This window comes from Aquarana catesbeiana, linkage group LG09 (genome assembly GCF_042186555.1).
Source record: "Aquarana catesbeiana isolate 2022-GZ linkage group LG09, ASM4218655v1, whole genome shotgun sequence".
NCBI classification, from domain to species: Eukaryota; Metazoa; Chordata; class Amphibia; order Anura; family Ranidae; genus Aquarana; species Aquarana catesbeiana.
This window is the reverse complement of record NC_133332.1, coordinates 56,296,264-56,321,058: the sequence shown is the minus strand read 5'-3', so window position 1 is coordinate 56,321,058 and position 24,795 is coordinate 56,296,264. Positions and strand designations below refer to the sequence as shown.

At 45.3% G+C, this 24,795-nt stretch overlaps 1 protein-coding gene across 3 annotated transcripts in view; it reads left to right on the top strand.

The window, feature by feature from the left end:
* Window positions 1–336: 336 nt before the first annotated feature.
* Window positions 337–24,795, top strand: part of LOC141107663 (cytochrome P450 2F3-like) — a 101,960-nt gene continuing 77,501 nt past the window's right edge. The window contains exon 1 of one of the 3 annotated variants that reach the window (XM_073598555.1): window positions 337–443. The gene's annotated coding sequence lies outside the window, so the exon portion shown is untranslated. Of the gene's footprint in view, window positions 444–16,052; window positions 16,077–22,946; window positions 23,095–24,795 lie in introns of those variants that run through there. The other 2 variants (XM_073598556.1, XM_073598557.1) reach the window with 2 other exon arrangements.

Below are 24,795 nucleotides of genomic sequence, written 5' to 3'. Positions count from 1 at the left end.
AGAGCCAGCAGGTGTTCACCAGAGCCTCTAGTGTTGAGCATGGACTGTGCTGCAGTCTGACTCCAGGTCGCGGCCCCCAGGGTCTCACAGCTCACGGTAGACTAGAGGAGAAGAGGAATGAGGCAGCAGGCTGGAACAACAAGGATAGTAAAGGGATAAGCCAAATGTTGGGGCGACTAGCAGACAAGGATAAACATAACACTCCAAAAGGTCAGGGTCACAAGCAGACAGAGATAGTCGAGACCAGGCCAAGGTCGGTAACTGGAATCAGACGTAGGAAACACAGCAAGTACACACAATGATTGATAAGCAAGGTTGGCTTGCAATGGCCAGGTTAATATAGTGTTCCTAATTGGAGCCCGGGGTGGGGCTATGCTGAGGAAAGATTATTTAAACAGTCAGATGAGGGTGGCTGGCCTCTAAAGGTGAACACAGGAGGAAAGGTGAGCTGACAGACACACATTACTGCATAACCATGACAACCTACCATTAAAATTATAGACTGATCATTTTTTTGTCAGTGGGCAAACGTACAAAATCAGCAGGGGATCTAGGGCTGAAACAACTAATCGATTAATCGACAAGTAATCGATTATGAAATTAATCGATTACTATATTCATAATCGATTAATCGGCCATCAACATAATGGGGTTAAAAAAAACTAAGATAAGCCCTTTATAGTACAAAAAGAGCAAATAATCGCTACTGTAAATATTACTTTCACAGTTCTACAGTAAAAAAATGAACCCCTTATAGTAGTGATTATCTGCTTTTTTTGTACTATAAAGGGCTAATTTTCGTTTTTTTAACCCCATTATGTTACTAAACGTCTTAGGCCTGGTTCACATCTATTTGTTTTTTGGTGCTTTTTGCAAAAACGCACTACAGTTCATTTACATGGTTTCCTATGGGACACGTTCACATATGTGCTTTTTTCAGCCGCTGCGTATTTGGAAAGGGTCAGGGACTTTTTTTAACGCAAAACAGTGCTTTTTTGGTTCAATATACTTCAATGGAGAAGCTGCAGAAAAGCATGTAATGCATTTTTGCAGCAATTTGTGTTTTGTAATCTGCCCAACAACAAATTGGCCAAAAAAAATGCAAAAACGCAAATCGCAGCAAAATCACGTGCGTAAAAATCAAAACGCACAGCAAAAAGCACTGCAGAAACAGATCAAAAGCAAACTGCATAGGTGTTTACCGAGCATTATGCTGGCCACACGGATCAATTTTCAGACGAGAATATTCAGACGAAAAATCTTTGTACATTCGCTGAATGAAAGAATGTTTGAAATTTTAACTTGTTTTTAACATGAAAATTCCTTTGACCAAGAAGTTTTCTATTATTCCCAAATTTTCCCATCACTGTGGTTGAAAATGAACGTGGATTTAACCCCACTAACGATTAGAAAATCAAACAAACATTCTTGAAATGAAATTTTTTTTTGAAGGAAGACATTTGATCTTTGAGTCTGATGATATTTATCAGATTCACCCTTTAATAGTATATACAGTATATCTCCTCTAATAGTATATACAGTATATCTCTTCTATCTGTTATTCTCAGAATGGATTAGATATTTTGCTCCCTAACCATATAGATGGTTAATTATATTTACCACTGCATAGAGATATTTAGAAATAAATTACCTTCTTTTAAAACTTTACATATTAACTAAGTTATACACCACACCTTTTTTTTTAAGGTTATTAACCTATTAATCAAAACAATAATCTGCCAACTAATCGATTATGAAAATAATCGTTAGTTGCAGTCCTAAGGGGATCAAATACTTTTTTCCCTCACTGTAGGAGGTAAGTGTCAAATTTCAAAGCATCAAAGATATCTGTTATTGAGCATATACGTATGTGACATTTCAGGTTCATTTTTAATAAGGGGTAAATAAAGGACCTCAGATATAAACATGAAGAAATGGTATACAGAGTCTTGAAAAAGTATTCATACCCCTTGAAATTTTGTGATGTTACAACCAAAAACGTAAATGTATTTTATTGGGATTTTATATGATAGACCAACACAAAGTGGCACATAATTGTGAAGTGGAAGGAAAATGATAAATGTTTTTCAAATGTTTTACAAATAAATATGTGAAAAGTGTGGGGTGCATTTGTATTCAGCCCCCCTGAGTCAATACTTTGTAGAACCACCTTTCACTGCAATTACAGCTGCAAGTCTTTTTGGGTATGTCTCTACCAGGTTTGCACATCCAGAGAATTACATTTTTGCCCATTCTTCTTTGCAAAATAGCTCAAGCTCTGTCAGATTGAATGTAGAGCGTCTGTGAACAACAATTTTCAAGTCTTGCCACAGATTCTCAATTGGATTTAGGTCTGGACTTTGACTGGGCCATTCTAACACATGAATATGCTTTGATCTAAACCATTCCAACCATGTGTATGCCCCATCGGACTTTTTCTGTTGGCACGGACTCAGATATAGAACGTGTTCTAAACCTTTCCATCGGAAATGCCGACGGAGTTTAGCCCTTTGGCAAGTCCGCTCGTGTGTATGCGGCATAACAGGTTTTCTTCTAAGATTGCCCTGTATTTGGCTCCATCCATCTTCCTATCAACTCTGACCAGCTTCCCTGTCCCTGCTGAAGAAAAGCATCCCCACAACATGATGCTGCCACCACCATATTTCACGATGGGGATGGTGTGTTCAGGGTGATGTGTAGTGTTAGTTTTCCACCACACATTTTGCTTTTAGGCCAAAAAGTACAATTTTGGTCTCATCTGACCAGGGCACCTTCTTCCACATGTTTGCTGTACCACCCACATGGCTTCTCGCAAACTGAAAACTGGACTTCTTATGGATTTCTTTCAACAATGGCTTTCTTCTTGCCACTCTTCCATAAAGGCCAGATTTGTGGAGTGCATGACTAATGCCCCGTACACACGGTCGGACTTTGTTCGGACATTCCGACAACAAAATCCTAGGATTTTTTCCGACGGATGTTGGCTCAAACTTGTTTTGTCTACACACGGTTGCACAAAGTTGTCGGAATTTCCGATCGCCAACCACGCGGTCACGTACACCACGTACGACGAGACTAGAAAAGGCCAGTTCAGAAGCAAGCGCGGCAACCTTTGGGCTCCTTTTGCTAATCTCGTGTTAGTAAAAGTTTGGTGAGAGACGATTCGCGCTTTTTCATACTCGTGCCTTTCAGATAGTTTTCTGCCATTCAGTTTGTGCTTGTGGGTTTGTATCTGCTCTTCAGTGCGTGCAGCAAGTTCCGCGTGACTTTAATTAGTCATTGTATTCTTGTTCGTTCGTTACTGTTTTTCAGGTCGCTCTTCACAGGCCTTGCTGTTCTTCAGTGCGTTCTGTTACTTCGTTCTGAGCAGCCGACCGTTTTCTAGCCATGTTTCGTATGCGTACTCCTCGTAGAGTTCGTGCTGTGCGGGGGCTTGGTGTTGGGGTCCTGACCTTGACACAAGTCCAGTCCATGAACAGGGTGGGGAGGAGTTCATGGACCAAGAATTGGTTGCTTCAGCGTGACCAGTTCTCTCATATGCCTTTGCTCTGTGAGATCCGTGAGAATAATCCTGATGATTTCAGGAACTTTCTCAGGATGACGGACCCCGTGTTTCACCGTCTGTTGGCTTCGCTGACCCCTTATATTAGCAGGCAGGATACCTGCATGAGGCAAGCCATCATCGCTACCCTGCGGTACTTGGCAACAGGGAGAAGCCTGCAGGACTTGAAGTTCTCGACAGGCATCTCCCCCCAGGCTCTGGGGATCATTATCCCAGAGACCTGTTCTGCCATCATCCAGGTCCTGCAGAAGGAGTATATGAAGGTAAGATTTTTATCCTTTAATATCACATTTTATTGTATTGAATGTTTGCTAACATATTGTATTTCTTTCCTCATTCCCTAATTACCATGATTGTAATATGCTGTGAATGTCCCCTTTGTTCTCATGCATGCTGGATTTTTATGTAATTATTATTTTAGGTCCTTCATACATATTTGCCCTTCAATAACCTCCCCAGCATGGTGTCTCCTGGCCTATATTCACCTCATGTAGTCACTTAACAATGTATTTTTTCTGCTCCATAGTAGTGCTTTACCCCAAACACCCCCTAAAATGTTTTGAAATGTTATTTTTGCTTTAAATTCTGGCAGAGTGCCAGAGGGTTTTTTTTGTGGTGTCCCCGAATAATTTTTAGTAGCCCTCCCTCCCCCAACTGCTAAGTCAGCTGATCCCAATTCTCTATCCTCAATCATCTATCTGCTGACTTTGCCAAACCCATACACACTATACCCATCTCTTTAGTGCTCAGATTTATGGATGAATTCCCCAAAGCATGTAGTGCAAGGGCCTGCCTGTATACTTTCAAATGGTACTGTTTAAAGTTTTTGTATCCTATTATTATCTTGCTAGGTAATAGCAGAATGTCCAAATGTGCTCAAATGTGTACAGTGTGTATTTATATCTTTGTATTATGACACTTCTTACCTGTCCAGTGGGCTGCCAATAGTGTAACTAAGGAGGGGCTGTTCCAAGTAATACCCTGTATTTAGGCATTCATCTCTCAATGAAGTGAAGAGGGCTACCTGTCCAAGATTTCCACACACCCCCTATAATGTTAGAAATGGCCCATGAGAGGGGGGGATATGATAGGTGTACCTTATACTTTGGCGTTGTTAAATTCCCCTTAATAAATGCTATCTGGAGGTTGACCCATAATGTTTGTGTCTAATCTGCTTGCCATGTTTCTGAGCAAAAATAGTAATGTTTATTTTTTTTTCCTCAACAGTTTCCTTCCACGCCACAGGAATGGCAGACTGTGGCCTCCCACTTTGCCCAGCGGTGGGACTTTCCTAACTGCGGAGGGGCAATTGATGGGAAACACGTCCACATCGTCCCACCACCCAACTCGGGGTCGTACTATTTCAACTATAAGGGGTTCAATAGTATAGTGATGTTGGCGGTGGTGTCGGCTAATTACGACTTCCTGTATGTGGACATGGGGAAGAATGGCCGGATGTCATTTTATAGATAGCACATGTTGGCACACTGTGTGCATCCTCCAAATTCGGCTTTTCAAAACATTGCAAAAAGATTTAAAACATTGGACCACAATCAAAAAAGTGTTTGTGGGGTTTTAAATTCGCCCCAAAACATCAATGATGTTATTATTTTTTTGAATCACATCATTTATTTTTTTCTGGATGTTTTGCAATTCTACATTACACCCCATGATCTCCCCGATCAGGATCTGGGCACTTTCAGATGTGAAAGGATCTCGATCCCTAACATCACGATCACCTAAAAAGAGAGAAACCAAACAAAAACAGGTATCAAAAATCTGCCACCATCCATCTCTTACCTGAGTCTGTGGTCGCAGACACTCACCTGTTGTGGTGCCAATTTCCACCACATTTTCTTCTTCCTCCTGATCTTCTTGGGTTGGGGGTATTTCACCTTCTTCCATAGGTGGGGGGTCTGTGGTCTCCTCGGATGAGGGGTGTCCTCCGAGTCTTTTTTCCCCTATGTAAAACAAAAATGGTATAATTAGCACACAGATATTTGATGGCAGAACTATAAATAGGAAACATTGCTTGGAAGTGGGGTACAATTGTCAAGCCGAGTTCCAAGATGTCTTTTTTTTATTGCCCTTTGTCAAGCTGCAATACTTTACCTGTTTAGTACAAGCTTCACAGATGTAGCCCCCCCTATAGTATACACTGGAGCACCTGTGTGGCCCCCCTAATAAAAATGGTGTTCTTGTGTCCCACACTAGTGCTCCAGTGTCCAGATGTGAAAACAGCTGCTCAGTGTCCTCTCCTTACACAGAATCTAGTTTGCAGTTCATTCTAGTAACAAACCCATCTACCCAAACAAATATTTGGCATCCAAGTAGGCCCTAAAAAATGTGGGAAAATGCATATGGCCTAAACAATGGTGTTTTAGAGGCCGAAAGAAAAATGTTTGATACGAACGAATAATGGGCCCATGAACATTAAAGTTGCCCTTTTAAACTGTACAATTAAGAAAAGCATATGGAGCAGCACAAACGGAATAAAGACAAAAAGAATAGGAACACAGCACAACTACTTACTTTTTTGCAGCACTCTCCGGATCTTTCTGTACTGCTCTGGCTCTCTTAATTTCAGGTCCGACCACCGCTTCCTGAGCTGATCTTTCGATCGTCGTACCCTGAAATTCCTGTGAAGACTTTTGACCACTTTCGCCATGATCTTGGCCTTTCTGATATTGGGGTTGGGGTAAGGCCCATACTTTCCGTCATAGTCGGCCTTCTTCAGGATGTCGACCATCTCCAACCTCTCCCCAAAGGACATATTTGTGGCCTTAAATCGTCTCCTTCTGGATCGGGACGTGTCCGGATCCAGGCTTTCCTCCTCCTCCTCCTCGTTCCTGCAATTATCACGCACCTGCTGTGACTCCGCCATGTGCTCTTCCCCCACTGCGCCGAACAAAAAGGGGCGGGGAATAGACTAGAAAGAACGTCAGGGGCGGGCGGAGTTACACGCATGCGCAGTGTATATAAAGCGTAACACACGTGCGTATTACGTACGATCTGTGAGCGGAGGAAGGAGCATTGGATCGTAAGAACGAAGGTAAGAGACAAACTTGTGCCTATACTGCTTCTACATTGAGGCCTATATTGTAACAAGATTAGGAGAGTTTTGTCTGACATTAGGCTTTGTCTTGTGTTGTGTCTTGCAGTGAACATGGATATGCTAGTGAAAGACAATGACTTCATGTCACTATTCATTGATATGTTAAGGGAGCTGCCATGTCTGTGGGAGATTAACCACCCACATTACAAGAACCAAGCAAAGAGGAAGGCAGCACTGGAGCAATTGTGTGAAATTGTGACGCAGGTGATCCCCACGGCAGACATCACCTATTTGAAGATCTTAATTGGTGGCCTGAGGAGCACATATGTAAGGGAGCGCAAGAAAGTCCTGGATTCACAGAGATCCGGAGCAGCAGTTGACATCTATGTCCCCAGGATGTGGTACTACGACAGGCTGCATTTTCTGGCAGGCCAGACTGAACCCAGGCCATCCCTCTCCAGTCTTCCTTCCACGCTTCCTTCCCCCCCGGCTGAGGCTTCTGACGCCCAACCTGGGCCTTCCAGGCAACATGTGGAGGAGCCCAGATTGAGCCAGGTATAGCATTCCTCTAAATATTTCTGCTTGTCCAATCAATGATGTTAACTAGATGTTAGTTGGGAGTACTAATTTAGGATTGTGATTGATGAAGCAAAAACTAAAACCATGTCTCTTTTTCATACACAGGGAAGTCTCAGCCAGGAGGTGGCCGGGACGAGCCGACTGCCTGATATGCCGGTCCCTACCCTCCCCCTGGAAAGAGAAAGAGGCAGGAGGAGGAGTGCCCTAGAGGAGGCTGGCAGAGGACTCTTTTGGAGGGCTACAGAGGTCCTGGGAGCACCACACACCATGGAGGAGGACATTGCTGCCACCATTGCCTATAAAATGCAGAGGATGGAGGAGGGACAACAAGCCATGTGTGAGTCGCTCATATTGGAGGCTCTTAAGAAAGGTATGAGGGGCCAAATTACAGCTCAGACACACCTTTGCGATGGTCCTCCTCCTCCTCCTGCAGGTCCTCCTCCTCCTTCTCCTCCAGGTCCTCCCAGTCCTCCTCCTCCTCCGGGTCCTACTCCTCCTCCTGCCACATCTCCAACTGCACAGCCACAGCCTGGAAGGAAGCGTGGAAGGAAGACCAGAAAGTGAGGACCCTGGATTCAGTCTGGTCGGCCAAAAAATGCAGCCTCTTGTGGTACCACAGCCTGGGGACACACATGTCATCTGCTGCTTTCCAGATCTCTGCAAATTCTGGACCAGACTGCCCTCCCTTACATATGGACTCCTCAGGCCACCAATTTTGATTTTCAAGAATTGATGTCTGCCGTGGGGGTCCCAGGCTTCGCTAATTTCTCCTGTTGATCCAGTGTTGCCTTCCTCTTTGTTTGGTTCTGAGCCCTTAATAAAGGATTTTTGTTTTGAATTATACTCTCCTATGTGTTTTACTTCAAAAAGGACAGTTTGTGAGTATTCAGGTACATTTCAAATATGCAATGTGAAATGAACAAGGGACACCAACAACAAACAATCTCCTTGAGATTAAATAATAAAAGATATCAATGGTGTTGGGGTAACTTGACACACAAAACACACACAAAAATAGTCTGGAGTAAAAATAAAAATAACATTGAACAAAGATCAGCCTTGGAAAAAATACAAACATTAAATCTAAAAAAAAAAAGGCTTAAAATCCCAAAAAAAAAACAAAAAAAAAAAAAAAAAAAACATTCTGTCAGATGTGACAACTAACAATATATTCAGGGAATCCCAATAAAAAAACAAAAAAAAAACTTTGTGAGAAGTGTGTGTGAATATGAGCAGCAAAACTACTTAATTCTTCGCACATTATAAAGAAGAAGAGAGTGCGCTGTATTAAACCATTTTTAACATTGCAGCGTGACGAAAGTGCTGTATCCATTGCGAACGCTAAGTTTACCAGAACGAGCTGTTCCGTGTCGGAATTTCTTCTGAGCATGCGTGGCACTTTGTGCGTCGGAACAGGCCACACACGGTCGGAATTGACGCGATCGGATTTTGTTGTCGGAAAATTTTATCTCCTGCTCTCCAACTTTGTGTGTCGGAAAATTTTTACTCACCGCTGGATTTATTTGACTATTTATATTTATTCTTATATATTCATTTTCATGCACATTGTGAAGCGCTTCAAATATCATTATTTATAGATAGCACATGTTGGCACACTGTGTGCATCCTCCAAATTCGGCTTTTCAAAACATTGCAAAAAGATTTAAAACATTGGACCACAATCAAAAAAGTGATTTTGTGGGGTTTTAAATTCGCCCCAAAACATCAATGATGTTATTATTTTTTTGAATCACATCATTTATTTTTTTCTGGATGTTTTGCAATTCTACATTACACCCCATGATCTCCCCGATCAGGATCTGGGCACTTTCAGATGTGAAAGGATCTCGATCCCTAACATCACGATCACCTAAAAAGAGAGAAACCAAACAAAAACAGGTATCAAAAATCTGCCACCATCCATCTCTTACCTGAGTCTGTGGTCGCAGACACTCACCTGTTGTGGTGCCAATTTCCACCACATTTTCTTCTTCCTCCTGATCTTCTTGGGTTGGGGGTATTTCACCTTCTTCCATAGGTGGGGGGTCTGTGGTCTCCTCGGATGAGGGGTGTCCTCTGAGTCTTTTTTCCCCTATGTAAAACAAAAATGGTATAATTAGCACACAGATATTTGATGGCAGAACTATAAATAGGAAACATTGCTTGGAAGTGGGGTACAATTGTCAAGCCGAGTTCCAAGATGTCTTTTTTTTATTGCCCTTTGTCAAGCTGCAATACTTTACCTGTTTAGTACAAGCTTCACAGATGTAGCCCCCCCTATAGTATACACTGGAGCACCTGTGTGGCCCCCCTAATAAAAATGGTGTTCTTGTGTCCCACACTAGTGCTCCAGTGTCCAGATGTGAAAACAGTTGCTCAGTGTCCTCTCCTTACACAGAATCTAGTTTGCAGTTCATTCTAGTTACAAACCCATCTACCCAAACAAATATTTGGCATCCAAGTAGGCCCTAAAAAATGTGGGAAAATGCATATGGCCTAAACAATGGTGTTTTAGAGGCCGAAAGAAAAATGTTTGATACGAACGAATAATGGGCCCATGAACATTAAAGTTGCCCTTTTAAACTGTACAATTAAGAAAAGCATATGGAGCAGCACAAACGGAATAAAGACAAAAAGAATAGGAACACAGCACAACTACTTACTTTTTTGCAGCACTCTCCGGATCTTTCTGTACTGCTCTGGCTCTCTTAATTTCAGGTCCGACCACCGCTTACTGAGCTGATCTTTCGATCGTCGTACCCTGAAATTCCTGTGAAGACTTTTGACCACTTTCGCCATGATCTTGGCCTTTCTGATATTGGGGTTGGGGTAAGGCCCATACTTTCCGTCATAGTCGGCCTTCTTCAGGATGTCGACCATCTCCAACCTCTCCCCAAAGGACATATTTGTGGCCTTAAATCGTCTCCTTCTGGATCGGGACGTGTCCGGATCCAGGCTTTCCTCCTCCTCCTCCTCGTTCCTGCAATTATCACGCACCTGCTGTGACTCCGCCATGTGCTCTTCCCCCACTGCGCCGAACAAAAAGGGGCGGGGAATAGACTAGAAAGAACGTCAGGGGCGGGCGGAGTTACACGCATGCGCAGTGTATATAAAGCGTAACACACGTGCGTATTACGTACGATCTGTGAGCGGAGGAAGGAGCATTGGACGCGCCGATCGTAAGAACGAAGGTAAGAGACAAACTTGTGCCTATACTGCTTCTACATTGAGGCCTATATTGTAACAAGATTAGGAGAGTTTTGTCTGACATTAGGCTTTGTCTTGTGTTGTGTCTTGCAGTGAACATGGATATGCTAGTGAAAGACAATGACTTCATGTCACTATTCATTGATATGTTAAGGGAGCTGCCATGTCTGTGGGAGATTAACCACCCACATTACAAGAACCAAGCAAAGAGGAAGGCAGCACTGGAGCAATTGTGTGAAATTGTGACGCAGGTGATCCCCACGGCAGACATCACCTATTTGAAGATCTTAATTGGTGGCCTGAGGAGCACATATGTAAGGGAGCGCAAGAAAATCCTGGATTCACAGAGATCCGGAGCAGCAGTTGACATCTATGTCCCCAGGATGTGGTACTACGACAGGCTGCATTTTCTGGCAGGCCAGACTGAACCCAGGCCATCCCTCTCCAGTCTTCCTTCCACGCTTCCTTCCCCCCCGGCTGAGGCTTCTGACGCCCAACCTGGGCCTTCCAGGCAACATGTGGAGGAGCCCAGATTGAGCCAGGTATAGCATTCCTCTAAATATTTCTGCTTGTCCAATCAATGATGTTAACTAGATGTTAGTTGGGAGTACTAATTTAGGATTGTGATTGATGAAGCAAAAACTAAAACCATGTCTCTTTTTCATACACAGGGAAGTCTCAGCCAGGAGGTGGCCGGGACGAGCCGGCTGCCTGATATGCCGGTCCCTACCCTCCCCCTGGAAAGAGAAAGTGGCAGGAGGAAGAGTGCCCTAGAGGAGGCTGGCAGAGGACTCTTTTGGAGGGCTACAGAGGTCCTGGGAGCACCACACACCATGGAGGAGGACATTGCTGCCACCATTGCCTATAAAATGCAGAGGATGGAGGAGGGACAACAAGCCATGTGTGAGTCGCTCATATTGGAGGCTCTTAAGAAAGGTATGAGGGGCCAAATTACAGCTCAGACACACCTTTGCGATGGTCCTCCTCCTCCTCCTCCTGCAGGTCCTCCTCCTCCTTCTCCTCCAGGTCCTCCCAGTCCTCCTCCTCCTCCGGGTCCTACTCCTCCTCCTGCCACATCTCCAACTGCACAGCTACAGCCTGGAAGGAAGCGTGGAAGGAAGACCAGAAAGTGAGGACCCTGGATTCAGTCTGGTCGGCCAAAAAATGCAGCCTCTTGTGGTACCACAGCCTGGGGACACACATGTCATCTGCTGCTTTCCAGATCTCTGCAAATTCTGGACCAGACTGCCCTCCCTTACATATGGACTCCTCAGGCCACCAATTTTGATGTTCAAGAATTGATGTCTGCCGTGGGGGTCCCAGGCTTCGCTAATTTCTCCTGTTGATCCAGTGTTGCCTTCCTCTTTGTTTGGTTCTGAGCCCTTAATAAAGGATTTTTGTTTTGAATTATACTCTCCTATGTGTTTTACTTCAAAAAGGACAGTTTGTGAGTATTCAGGTACATTTCAAATATGCAATGTGAAATGAACAAGGGACACCAACAACAAACAATCTCCTTGAGATTAAATAATAAAAGATATCAATGGTGTTGGGGTAACTTGACACACAAAACACACACAAAAATAGTCTGGAGTAAAAATAAAAATAACATTGAACAAAGATCAGCCTTGGAAAAAATACAAACATTAAATCTAAAAAAAAAAAGGCTTAAAATCCCAAAAAAAAAAAAAAAAAAACATTCTGTCAGATGTGACAACTAACAATATATTCAGGGAATCCCAATAAAAAAACAAAAAAAAAACTTTGTGAGAAGTGTGTGTGAATATGAGCAGCAAAACTACTTAATTCTTCGCACATTATAAAGAAGAAGAGAGTGCGCTGTATTAAACCATTTTTAACATTGCAGCGTGACGAAAGTGCTGTATCCATTGCGAACGCTAAGTTTACCAGAACGAGCTGTTCCGTGTCGGAATTTCTTCTGAGCATGCGTGGCACTTTGTGCGTCGGAACAGGCCACACACGGTCGGAATCGACGCGATCGGATTTTGTTGTCGGAAAATTTTATCTCCTGCTCTCCAACTTTGTGTGTCGGAAAATTCGAGGGAAAATGTCCGATGGAGCCCACACACGGTCGGAATTTCCAACAACACGCTCCGATCTGACATTTTCCATCGGAAAATCCGACCGTGTGTACGGGGCATTAGAGTTGTCCTGTGGACAGAATTTTCCACCTGAGCTGTGGATCTCTGCAGCTCCCCCATGGGCCTCTTGGCTGCTTCTCTGATGAATGCTCCCCTTGCCAGCCTGTCAGTTTAGGTGGACAGCCATGTCTTGGTAGGTTTGCACTTGTGCCATACTCTTTCTATTTTTGGATGATGAAATGAACAGTGTTCCGTGAGATGTTCAACGCTTGGGATATTTTTTAAAACCTCACCCTGCTTTAAACTTCTCCACAATTTTATCCCTGACCTGTCTGGTGTGTTCCTTGGCCTTCATGATGCTGTTTACTCACCAAGGTTCTCTAACCAACCTCGGAGGACTTCACAGAACAGCTGTATTTATACTGAGATTAAATTACACACAGGTGGATTCAGAGACCTGCCCCCCCCCCCCCCCCCACTAATTCCAACGTGCGTGCAGATACATCCACCGCACGCCAAGATAGTGGCTTAAGAGTTTTGAGTTCCCAGAGTTCCTCTTTACATCAGAGGACAGGGATTACCACTGAAGAATCAGAGGACAGGAATTACCGCTGGAGAATCAGAGGACAGGGATTACCGCTGGAGAATCAGAGGACAGGGACCCCTGGCAGGTCACTTGGCAGAGCTCCTTTCCCATCCCAGCACTGTATACAGCTCCCCCCCCCCCCACACACTACACAGGGCTAAAATCACATTCCTTTACACACAGTCTGTCAGTCTTAACAGGGTGTATCTGGCTTTTATGTTTCCCTTCTGACCCATGAAATTCTCTGGTCGGAACAGCAGTGTAGTTGCAGTAGGCAGATACACCCTGTGCAGATCATGGCTACCTGGCTGTGTTGTAAAGGAATGTGATTTCAGCCCTGCGGTGGAGAAACATTATAGAGTGCTGTAATGGGAAAGGAGCTCAGCAGCCAGGCATAGTATGCAGGGTGGAGGGGTGGTCAGGGGGCTTTGGGGGGGCAACTTAGATCTGGGAGGGCAAAGCCATGTGACACAAAATCTGGAGCCTGCATCCCTTCAGGGCCCCACCGTGGAGGGGTTAAGGGATTTGTTTTAGCATTTTCTGAAGTTTTCTCTGTCAGTGTTGGCAGGTGTTGGGAAGGTCACCTCCCGGAGGTGTGTCTCTTTTCCCCTGTTGTCAGGGAAGTGGGCTAAGTAGACATCTCCGGGTGGGTACAGAGAATCCCAGCTGGTGACTAGGAGACACTGAGCAGTGTCATACCTCACCAGTGACATTGGTCCCATCATGGCTACAGGACGGCACTCTCCTCTTGCCTCGCTGAGCTCTGTTACCATTCCATGTTGCCAGCACACAGCACAGACACTTCCCTATCCTGGGCTGTTCTCACCTCCTGCTCCTCTCCATTCAGAAAATGGCTCACAGCACCTTCCCAGACAATGGGAACAGACGGGTGTGGACTGTGAAAGGCAAAGTACTGGAGCATGGCTGTGGGGCCCTAGGGCAGATCGGAGCTGAATTTTGTGGAGGATATGATAATATGACAGGGAGGCTGCAGGGGCCCCCTAGAGCTAGGTGTGGGGTTGCAATTGTGACCCCTGCAACCCCTTATGCTACGCCCATGGGTGGATTCTATTTACTAATTAGGTGACTTCTGAAGGCAATTGGTTCCACTAGATTTTAGTTAGGGGTGTCAGAGTAAAGGGGGCTGAATACAAATGCATGCCACACTTTTTTTTTTTTTTAACAGAAAAACGCCACACTTTTTAAAGATTTATTTGCAAAAAAAAAAATGTATCATTTTCTTTCCACTTCACAATTATGTGCCACTTTGTGTTGGTCTAGCACATAAAAACCCAGTTAAAAACATTTATGTTTGTGGTTGTAACATGTCAAAATGTGGAAAATTTCAAGAGGTATGAATACTTTTTCAAGGCACTGTATGTGTTTTCCTCAAACAAAAATTATTGATCTGCCCCCCCCCCCCCCCACATCCACCTTCACATTGTATGTGGGTAACATGAACACTCAGGACTGTAACATGGCCTTTACAGTAGTGGTAATGTTCTTTTTTTGGCAGTATCGTGGCAATCCAGCAATGTTCAAATCAGTTAATAGAGGAACGTTTCACAGAGTTCCCATTGTTTGCTTTTTGGGACAAAATGTATTTCCATTCAGCCAACTTTCAGGCTGGGTTCACACCATTGCCGCATCCGGCCCACAGCAGGGGTCCGGTGCGTCCTTGTTCACCGTTTCAGGTCTGATTTCAGCCCGAATTTTGGGCTGCATTCGGACCTGAAACGGACCAAAAGACACATAGCATTTTTGTGCAAAACGCACCAGACCTGCTGCAGAGATATGTGAACTGGCACCATAGAGAGCCAGTCAAAATCTCCCGCTAGTAAAAATTGCATGCAGGGAACCCGCATCCAATTCGCAATGGTGTGAACCAAGCCTCAGCATGGAATTTTTTTGCTGAAATAACAAAATAACATTCCCATTCAATATACAATTTTCTAAGCTGTCAATAAATTAGCCATTCTCAACCAGAGTTTTGTAGAACACCAAGGGTTCCTCCAGAGTTTGCTTGGGGTTCCTTGAGCAGTGGCTAATTAAACTCCTATCTGATAGTCCCTGCATAGTTTGGTAGCCAATGCCATTTGGTATTACACCAACGACCTTCTAAAGTGCCTGTAAGGTGGACATTCTAAGCACCACCACCTCCACTGTAAAGGGGCATTCTTACCGCTGACAACCAATGAACTGGTTCTCACAGGGGTTATCTGAGATCTGAAAATTATTTCACAGATTCCTCTGAGGTAAAAAGGCTCATAACAGTTGACATAACTTTACTGAACATGATGCAGCATACAGTTCAATATTAACAACGTCCTGTCCCTAATCATAACTGCAATAATGTAGTGGCCCAGACATACCTCTATGAGGTGAGATTCAATTATGGCATTGTCCATGGCTTGGATGTCCTCTGCAATTCCCAGTAGCAAAAACCATAGCAGACGGAATAACGTTAGAATTCAAAGTATCCTAGAAGCTACTAAGGGTTCGTACCTGAAAATGATGACACACACATCACTGAATCTCTTATTGGACAGAGATTGTTCCACTGATATCAAATTGGACAGAGTCCACATAGTCTTCGGTTCTAGAGATCCAGGCAATAGCAGCTACTCTATGGATGTTTTATGCCGCATCAACTTTTTTGTGCTAAAAGAAGAGATCATGCAAAAAGTGGGGGAAGCGAAGTATTTGGAATTTGATGGGGCAAAAATTCCCTGACCTATCAGGCCAAACGCTGTTTATGTGAAGACAATTACAATTACCATTGGTACTGATAGTGTCACCCCTTTCATCTACAGGTCAGAAAGGATAGGCGCCAATTCATCCTGCAGTCCTCTGATCAACTCCCAACTTTTTTTTATTTTCTACACACTGAGGCATTAGAATTCCCTGACTTGCTGGCTCCAACCCCTCCCTCAGCACCTCCATGATGCCACTCGCCTCTCCCACAATGAGGAATCATAGTCAAAGGTCAGTTCAGAAAACCTAAAGTCTGGACTCAACCATGACAGAGGACTAAAATCTGTCATCGGTTATGCTTTGCTTTCTGCTACGGAGCCTTTTTAAAAATGTCCTTTCGAGTTCTGTGAGTACTTTTCCTGTTAAAGCCTGTGGCCCCTGAACCTAATCTTGGGGGGGGTCACATGTTGATAGAGTTTTACATTTGCTGTGATAGGTCTTGGACAACAGTGATGAAGATTCTCACAGTTTTGAGTTCTCTTTATAAGGGGAGGTATTCAAAGACATGAGCTATGAGTGGGGTATGTGAGTCGGCCCATTATGAGATGCTCTGCTCTGACACATTCCTGTAGTTGAGCCTTAATTACACTACAAGAATTAACACCTGATTGGTGTGGGCTTTTTTCAACACATGTGCAGGAGATCGCAGTGTTGCTGTTTGCAATCTCTGAAGCGGATCAAGCGTGGCCAGAACATCAGCCGCTTGGGCACCACATGCTTGACATGACATATGATGACCTGTCATGCAGTCTGTTGGCAACAGCACCTGAAAGACCCACATCATAAAACAATGCAGACTTCTCCTTGCTTATCTGGGATCTCTACCCCTAGTATACCTCAAAGCTTCTAAAAAACCTGCACTGAGAAGAATGATGGTATAGCAATGGGTGTCAATGGGTGGCAATCTGCTAGCAGTACACCACCTGTTGATTTCAGCAGGCAAATTTCGCTACCCCAGTTGCTGAACCATACTGTCCTAGCCATCCACATGCTCAGCGTCTAAATGCTAGTGTGGCCAAATTCCTAGCACTAAAAGTGCTGCCTTTTTATCTGGTAGACTCTGCCCCCTTTCGTGAATTTGCGGAATGTGCCATACCACTGTGGCAGGTTCTAAAAATAAATGTATTTTCACGTTAGGCCATTCCAGCTCTGTACCGCCATGTGGAAGGCAATGTTTTGGCCTTTTTGGACAGGGCGTTTAACAGCAAGGTTCACATTACTGCTGACTCATGGTCCAGCAGGCATGGTCAGTAACATTACATTTCCTTCACGGCGCACTGGGTAACTCTGCTGGCAGCGGGGAAGGATGCAGGACAGGGTTCAGTGCTGGAGCTTGTCCAAAAAGCTTGTGGTGATTCTCTGACACATCTGTCTGCTCCACCCCCTCCTTTTCTTCTTCTCTATGGCCTCTTCTGCTGAATTGTCCTCTGAACCAGCAGTGCTCTCTAAGTAGGTACCCAGGCTTACAAGATCTTCTGAAGCAGGCCAGAAAAGTCTGTGGCCATTTCCGATGGTCATACAATGCCAGTGCTCGGCTGGCTGACATTTAACGGGAATTCACCCTGCCTACCAACCACCTCATTTGTGACATGCCCACCAGGTGGATCTCAATATTGGCAATGCTGCAGCAGGGGCAATCAATGAGTACCTATGTGAGTATGACACAAGGACAGGCTCAGCGAAGCTTGGCTTCTTTTCGCCACACCAGTGGGTACTGATAAAGGATGCATGCACTGTCCTGTCACCATTTGAGGAGGCCACAAGGATGGGGAGCAGAGATAATGCATGCATCAGTGACACTGTCCCTCTAGTCTTTCTGCTGGAGCACACGCTTCGTGGCATCATGGACAGGGCACTTGAGGCAGAACAGCAGGAGGAAGAGGAGGACTTCCTTTCCTCTCAAGGCCCCCTTTATGCAGATACCATTCCTGTGGAGCCGCCAAACACACAGGAGGAAGAAGAGGAGGAGGAGGATTGTGTCAGCATAGACATGAAGGATAGCATACAGCAGTCTTCAAGGGATGGTTTTCAGTTCCCAGAAACCCAAGGAGCTGTACATGGATGGGAGGAGGTGGTTCCTGACAATGTCATCCTTAGTGACCCAGAGGACTCAGAATCTCATGCCTCTTCAAACATACGCTGCGTGGGCTCCCTGATTCTGAACAGCCGGCGAAAGGTCCAGAGGATTCGTAGTATCAAGGAGAGGGTTCATTACTGTTTGGCAACCCTTCTTGATCCACGTTACAAGGGTAAAGTTGCAGAGCTCATCCTGTCTTCGCAGAGGGAGCAGAGGATGAAACATCTTCAGGACGCCTTGAAAAAAAAATTGTGTAATGCCTTTCCAGATCCCGCCCCCCCATTCACCAAAAAAAGTTTTAAAAAGTAAGAACCACAAAAGACAGTTTTTGACAATTCCTTTATTAAAAAAGAAAAAAGTTTCCCGCGATGTCCATCCATCTTCAATCACGCCGCCCAATGGCAGCTATTATATAGGCAAGGGGGGGGTCAACCGGTGACGTAACCAAGTGACCCTGCCCCTTCTGACGTCATATGACGTCAGAGGGGGCGGGGTCATCAGGTTACGTCAGCGGGTGGCCCCACCCTTGCCTATATAACAGCTGTCACAACGAAAAGTCAGCAGTCGGCGGGAGCCCTCCCATGGAGGCAGAGTATTTTTGGGTTTTGTCTTCTATTTTTTGGGTCCATCGGGCGGCGTGATTGATGATGGATGTACATCGCGGGACACTTTTTTAAAATTGATTTATTTATTTTTTAATAAAGGTTTGTCAAAAACTGTCTTTTGTGGTTTTTACTTTTTGAGACTTTTTTTTGGTGAATGGGTAGGGTTACAATGTACTCAATACCCATTCACATAGGGGGGCAGGATCTGGGGGCCCCCTTATTAAAGGGGGCTTCCAGATTCCGACAAGCCTCCCCTCAGACCCGACAACCAATAGCCAGAGTTGTTGGGATGAGGCCCTTGTCCCCATCAACATGGGGACAATGTGCTTTTGAGGGGACCCCAAAGCACCCTCCCCATGTAGAGGGCATGTGGCCTGGTATGGTTCAGGAGGGGGGGTGCTCGTTCGCCCCCCATCCTGTCCTCCAGTCTGGGGGCCCAGAGGACCTGACACTTACATAGTGCTGACAGTAAACGGCTCACTGGAGCCCCACGGACCCTGCTTAACAAACAGAGCATACAGGATGGCACATACAGCCCCCCGGACCAGAGAAAGATGGTACAGAACTGTGATTATATCGCTCCATTAATGGTGAGCGAACCATAGGCCTTTTAGCTGCCTTCTTTTACTTTGCCTCCTGCTGTTTGTTATTTTTCAGACAGTATTAGCCAGCTTCATAATAGCATCATTGAGCTGTTGTTTTTCCAACAGCTAGATCCTGTGAATACATGCAATTCCATTCTGAGAAACTGTATATCTATGCCTTCGAATTGGATACTAACTGTGGATTATAATCATCTCTATAATCTTAATTAAGGCTGTCTCTGTGGGACGAGCAACTTGTCCCAATCAACCACCGTTTAGCAGGTTTTTTTTGTTAAAAGGGTTTCTAATCAAATATAGTGACAGAACGGACTTTGCTATGTATGGTGCATGTCACTGAAACCATCAGTATGATCAATAAAACACTATTTACTCCAACAATAGCCTTGCTATAGGTGTGTGCATGCATGGTTGAAGCGTGATGCAGCTGCTCTTAAACAGACAACGTTGTCTATTTTTAATATGATCTTGGTGTTGGTGGTGTGTACCTGGTCTTGGCTCTTTTTGTATTAAACATATTTTTCTAATAAAATTCATCCCTTATTAAGCAGCATGGTCCGCCTGTGTCTCTTTTCAGTGGGAATCTTTCCCCTGTAATTTTCTCTTTCAATAAAATAGTCCACTAAGTGGGACAGACACTCTTATTAATGACTGCAGAACCCCTATTTCAGATGGATCCTCTGTGCTTTTTTACTGATATAGAATAATGGGACACAGGAGCACAGCCTTTTAAGTGTATATTTTTATTAAAACAAATGGGTAAAAAAGCAACAATAAGCACTCAATTGGATAAAAAACGGAGAAAGGCACATCAATGAGGCATCTGCAGAGTTTGTCATGAAGCTGCCGTGTTAAGGAGAGTAAAGCCTGGAGGCTTTTTTATACAGGGCCGGTGCTACCACTACGCAAACTAGGCAGCCACCTAGGGCGCACTGCTGCCTAGGGCACCCGGCCACTGGTGTTCCTACTCTCCTCTCTCTGCAGCAAGCAACTAAGTCTCAGCATCACTGAGATGCTGAATACTGTCACTGTCTGAGATTGCATCATCGCAAGATTTGCATGTAAATGTATTTGGTGTTTAAAGACTTATCTGTCCATGTACCGAGGGGTCGGGTGCTGGTAAGGCTGCATTTGATGGGCGCTGGTGAGGCTGCATTTGATGGGCGCTGGTGAGGCTGCATTTGATGGGAAATAGGTGAGGATGCATTGATGGGCAATAGGTGAGGCTGCATTGATGGGCATTGGTGAGGCTGCATTGATGGGTGCTGGTGAGGCTCCATTGATGAGCACTGGTGAGGCTGCATTGATGGGCGCTGGTGAGGCTCCATTGATGGGTGCTGGTAGGCTGCATTGATGGGTGCTGGTAGGCTGCATTGATGGGCGCTGGTGAGGCTGCATTAATGGGCACTGGTAGGCTGCATTGATGGGCACTGGTGAGGCTACGTTGATGGGCGCTGGTAGGCTGTGTTGATGGGCTCTGGTGAGGCTGCATTTGATTGGGGCTTCATTACAAAGGTGGGGTATACATGGGCAGGGCAAAGCGGGTGGAGTCAGGGATGGGGCCAAGGGGGAGGCAAAATGAGGTTTCGCCTTGGGTGTCAAAAATCCTTGCACCAGCCCTGTTTGTATACCATTGCAGAGTTCATCAGGGAAGCATTGCCAGGCATTGCAGAGTGTATTGATTGCAGGAAAGAAACGGCTTGGTGCATGGACGCAAGTAGAACAAGCTAGTAACGCATTGCCGGAAACAAAAAGCTGGATGACATCCAGGGCTTTTTTCTGCCGGAACTCGGCAAAACGCAGTTCCGGCACCTATGACAGGCAGCCCTCTCTGCTCTGACCTGTCATGTATCTCACACTAGCGCTGCACACTCAGGGCTGCTACCTTTTGAGATCTTTGGGTCCCAGCACGGCAACATACAGCCTGTGTTGATTCAAGCAGCAGCTTCCATCCCCACCTCTTCTCACATTGGAGCAGAGGAGCGATGGAACTCTGCCCCAGTTACAGTTCTCAATCGTCTGAAAAGCCCACGCATAACACATGGACTGGAGCACCGGATCAGCAGTGGAAGAGAAGAGGTGAGGGAGTTCTGAATGAAAAACGGGGGGAGAGAGCCCTCCAGAGACTGAGTTCACAGTGAGAGAATAACTGTGAAAGAAGGGAAGGGGGGGGGGTGATTGTGCAGTGATGAGGGGGGGTGGAAATTTGTCCAGAGAGGAGAACTGGGAAGGGAGCTTTGCATAGCGGTAAGAGCTGCAGAGGACAGAAGGCAGGTTGTGTAAAATGAGAGCTGTGGAGGGTGAGGGAGGTTGTGTAGAGGTGAGAGCTGTAGGGAAAGCTGGGGGTGCAGAGGTGGGTGGTAAAGGTGAGAGCTGTGAATTGGGGCGAGCTTTAGATGGGGGTCCAGAAGGGGAGCAGAGATAATATGGATGGGGGTGCAGAGGTGAGTTGTGGACTGGGGGTGTAAGTTGTAGTTATAGTGGTGCAGAGGTGAGACGTATGATGGTGGACTGGGGGTGTAAGTTGTAGTTATAGTGGTGCAGAGGTGAGACGTATGATGGTGGACTGGGGGTGTAAGCTGTAGTTAGAGGGGTGAGACATGTGATGGGGGGGAGGTGAGTTGTGGATAGGGGTGCAGAGTGGAACTGTGAACAGGGAAAGAAGAGGTGAGCTGTGGATGAGGGTTGCAGAGGTTAGGTGTGGATGGGGAACACAGAGGTAAGTAAAGAGATAAGCAGAAGTGAGGATTTGATGGTTACTTTTGGAGGGATACTTGAGGGGGAAGACCAGGGAAATTTGCTGGGGAACAGTAAGACCCCTTTCACACTGGGGCGGTGCGGGCATTAGTGGTAAAGCGCTAAAACTAGCGGCGCTTTACCGCTGTTATAGTAGCGCTTTGGCGCCACTAGCGGGGCGATTTTAACCCCCAAGAAGGGGTTAAAAAGGGGTTAAAAGCGACCGCTTAGCACTGCTTTCAAAACGCTTTTAAGGTGCTTTGAAAGCGGTGCCCATTTATTTCAATGGACAGGGGCGGTGGAGGAACGGTGAATACACCGCTCCTCCCACCGCCCAAAAGATACGGCTTGCAGGACTTTTTTTTCCTGTCCTGCAAGCACACCGCTCCAGTGTACGTAATGTATGAACCAAGAGTATGTAATGTATGGCACAGCGTGCAGGGTCCAGTGGTGTGAATTTTCTAACACCTTGTACATTACATACTCAGAACCGCTATACTCTGTGTGCTGTGCTGTATGTTACATATTAAAGACCTCGGAATGGTACTCCTGAATGCTGTACAATGGGTTTTGCATTACATACCCCTGAGCCCTGCACTCTGTATGTTGGACTGCATATTACATAGCTTTACCACTGTTCTCTGTGTGCTGGGCTTACATATTCTTGACCCCTGCACTCTGTACACAGGGCTTTATGCTCCATATTTCTGAGAACAAGGGACGCTTCACATTGAATGTAAGTACTATCCTGTTTGCTGTTTTTTTTTTTCTGCACCCTGTGTGATATGCACCGCTCACAATTGCACAATACACATTCCTGAGCCCTCTGTGTTATAAAGTCCTGAGTCCTGTACTTTGTGTGTTATACATTCCTGAACCATGTGTGATACACAGTTCTAAGGCCTCACTTATTACAGTTATTTGATGCCACTGTACTTCTCTCCTGTAAGGAAGGTGGAGGTGGGCTGGGGGTGGGGTTTGGGCGTGGTTTGGGGTGGGGTTTGGCCGTGGTTGTGGGCGGGGATTTGGGCTGGGAGGGTGAGTTCCTGCCCCTTTTTTCTGAGAAAAAAAGCCCTGTAATGTTTATCAGATCTGTCAAGCATTAATAGAATTACCTAAAAAATGTAATAGGAGAGCTGCTGAACTCTATATATACAGTACAGCATTGTGGAGACCAGAGGGTCATAAGCTAAGATTCATACAATCTAAGGACGTTTACTTTGTCACAGGTAAGAGCTTTCCATCTAAATATTTTTGATCTACAGTTGGCTAAGGATGAATGAATCTGCTGAGGTTCGAGTCGGTTCATTAAAATAGATTTCCAGCCTAACACTAACTGGGGAACTAGGGCGGTTACATTTTTAAGCATGGTTAGTGTTTGCAGAAACGCACTACAGTCCATTTAACATGGTTTACCATGGTACACATTCACATCTATGCATTTTTCAGTCGGTGCGTTTTTGGAAAGGGTCATGGATTTTTTTTCCCGCAGCAGATTGCATTTTGCGTGTATTAGACTTCAATGGGGTCACACCAAAAATGCAAGTGTTTTTTTTTTTTTTTTACTTTACCACACTGTGTATAGCTGGTTGCTAAGGAGCAGACATTTTAATAAAGGACTTGTCAAAAAACTCTTGTACCTTCTTTATTCACTTTTGCACTTCTTTGGTGAATGGGTAGAGGTACTATGTACCCCATACTCATTCACATGGGGGGGGGGGATCTGGGGGCTTGTTAAAGGGGGCCCACAGACCCTCACAACCACAGTACAGGGTTGTGGGGAAGAGGCCCTTGTCCCCATTAACATGGCCCCCCTGCCCCAAAGCACCCCCCATTTTGAGGGCATGTGGCCTGGTATGATTCAAGAGGGAGGGGGCATTCGCTCATCCCCTCTTTTTTCCTGACCTGCCGGGCTGCATGCTAGGATAAGGGTCTGGTATAGATTTCCCCCACCCTGTGCCATTTTTTTTTTTTATTTTGGTGTGGGGTTTCCCTTCAAATCCATACCAGACCCGAGCTGATCACTCATCGGTTGTTAAGGACGCGGCAGCCGGCTTCCCGGCCCACTCCTTAGCAACCAGCTATATACAGTGTGATTAACCACTTCAATACAGAGAACTTCTCTCCTTCCTGCTCAGGCCAATTTTCAGCTTTCAGCGCTGTTGCATTTTAAATGTCAATTGCGCAGTCATGCAACACTGTACTCAAACAAAATTTTTATCATTTTGTTCTCACAAATAGAGCTTTCTTTTGGTGGTATTTGATCACCACTGGGGTTTTTTTTTTTTTGCTAAACAAATAAAAAAAGACTGACTTTTTACATTTTTTTTAAAAAAGTTTTTCTATAAATAAGTATGTTTTCCCCTTCACTGATCGGCACTGATGAGGCTGCACTGACAGGCACTGATAAGGTGGCACTGATGATGAGGCACTAATATGCAGCACTGATGAGCACTGATAGATGGCAAAGATGGGCACTGTTAGGTGGCACTGATATGCAGCACTGATGGGCATTGATAGGCGGCACTGATGGGCACGCATAGGTGGCACTGATAGGCGACACTGATAGGCCCTGAAAGGCCACACTGATGGGCACCTATAGGTGGCACTGATGGGCACTCACAGGTGGCACTGATAGGTGGCACTGATGGGCACTGATAGATGGCACTGATAGGGAGCACTGATGAGGAGGCACTGGCAGGCATTACTGATGGGCACTGATTGGCATCTATAATGGGCACTGATTGGCACCTCTAATGGGCACTGATTGGCATCCCTGGTGGTCATGGGTGGGCATACCTGGTGGTCATGGGTGGGCATCCCTGGTGGGCAGGGGTGGACATCCTCGATGGGTCTGCGCTGATAATCAATGCGCTGATTATCAGCGCAGACCCCCCCTGTCAGGAGAGCAGCCGATCGGCTCTCCTCTA